This window comes from Nelumbo lutea, chromosome 1 (genome assembly GCF_056320005.1).
Source record: "Nelumbo lutea isolate HS-2025 chromosome 1, American lotus-T2T, whole genome shotgun sequence".
NCBI classification, from domain to species: domain Eukaryota; kingdom Viridiplantae; phylum Streptophyta; class Magnoliopsida; order Proteales; family Nelumbonaceae; genus Nelumbo; species Nelumbo lutea.
In genome coordinates, this window is record NC_142684.1 from 127668540 (window position 1) to 127670558 (window position 2019).

At 36.9% G+C, this 2019-nt stretch overlaps 1 pseudogene; it reads left to right on the top strand.

Moving 5' to 3' along the window:
- The first annotated feature begins 739 nt into the window (after positions 1–739).
- LOC148877450 (3-ketoacyl-CoA synthase 4 pseudogene) lies at positions 740–1619 on the top strand (annotated as a pseudogene).
- Positions 1620–2019: the final 400 nt, after the last annotated feature.

Consider the following 2019-nt stretch of genomic DNA (forward strand, 5'->3'; position numbering starts at 1 on the left):
CTCATATGTTAACCTCACATTGGTCCAACAAAATCTTTGACCAAATACAACATTATTTTTATATGTTCTAGCCAGTTTTGTTATATATTTAGACACACACCATCGCCAATCCATCTTTAAAGAAATGTATTTTTAAAGAGCCGTTATTTTCATTCTCAAGAAAGAAAAGGCTAAGAATAATTACTCTACTCTAAAAATGCATTCAGTGCAACTGATTTGAGATTCATATTGATAATGAATGACCTTTTTAACTCAATTTTATTAGGGTTAATTATTTAAACATATTTTAGAGTAAAATATAAAAATCTCCTCTGAAATTTTTTATAATCATAAAAACTTCCCCTATAGTTTCATTTTAATAAAAACCTCTTATTTATTTTTGACAAAATTAATAAATACTCCCCTTTCATCAATGATCAAGACGAAAAACGTTTAAGAAATTATATTTTTTTCAAAATACCTATTTTACCTTTTCTTGAATACTATTCATTTTTTTCCACGTTGGAACCTAGAAGTAGAGGTAGCAGCATCACCTCTCTAAATCCAATCTCTCTCTGATCTCTGACCTCTCGTTTTATTTTATATTTTTTATTATAATCGATTAATTAAGGTGCCAATATCTTTATATATGCACCCTTCTATTCCTTCCATCCCTCATCCTCTGCAATTGACAAAGAGAGATATTTATTATCTAGCTTTAGAGTGTATTAGAACCACTAGGCTTAGTTACCAATTCACCATGGAAGGAGTGGGAGCTCGAGCTGCCAAAAATGATGGTGTTGGTGAAGGAAGTGGCATTCAGGCTCGGCAAAGTCAAAGATTGCCTAATTTCTTACAAAGCGTGAACGTTAAATATGTGAAGTTGGGGTATCATTACTTGATGAAATATATGGTCACTTTCTCTCTTGTTCCGGTGATGGTTGTGACCCTGGTCCAGGCGTCGTAGTTGAGAGCTCGGAGGATATCCTTGAACTATCACATCAGCTTGAGAACAATTTAGTGAGTGTCATCATTTGCTCTGCACTGCTTGTATTGGGTGCTACCGTCTATTTCATGACGCGACCACGCCCCGTGTATCTGGTGGACTTTTCTTGCTACCTCCCTCCCTCAGACCTAAGAGTTAACTTCAAGGATTTCATGGAATACTCAATGCTGACTGGGGACTTCGATCAGTCTTCACTTGAGTTTCAACGTAAGATCCTCAAGCACTCCGGACTCGACGAGGATACACACGTCCCTGACTGCGCTACATTCCTCCACAATAGGCAATGACTAACGCTAGGGAGGAAGCCAAGCAGGTCATGTTTGGCGCTCTAGAAAACCTCTTCTCCAATATCTCCATGAAGCCTAAAGACATTGGTATATTAGTCATGAAATGTAGCTTGTTCAATCCAACCCCTTCACTATCCGCTATGATTATCAACAAGTACAAGCTAAGAGGTAACATTGGGAGCTTTAATTTGGGTGGAATGGGATATAATGCGGGAGTGATCGCCACCGACTTGGCCAAGGACATTCTCCAGGTTCACCGCAACACTTATGCCGTCATCGTCATCACTGAGAACACCACCTAGAATTGGTACTTCGGGAACCATAAATCATCATCTCGAAGAAGATGAGAGAAGAAGAGATCGGATTTAGAGGGGTGCCGCCGCTGCCTCTGCTTTTGGGTTTGGAACGGGGAAGAAGATGAATAGTGTTCGAGAAAGGGCAAAATAGGTATTTTGAAAAAATATCATCTCTTTAACGTTTTCCATCTTAGTCATGGACAGAATGGAGGTATTTCTTAATTTTGTCAAAAATAGAAGGAAGGTTTTTATTAAAATGAAACTATATGAGAGATTTTTATGATTGTCAAAAACTTCAAGGGAGGTTTTTGTATTTTACCCTATATTCTATTAAAATTAGTTAAATGTACTTTAAAATTTCAAAACCTGTTTATTGGTCCCATATAACACAAATAGGACCATCATTAATTACTTCAAACTCTCTCATAATATCAATATTTCCACGGGTTTT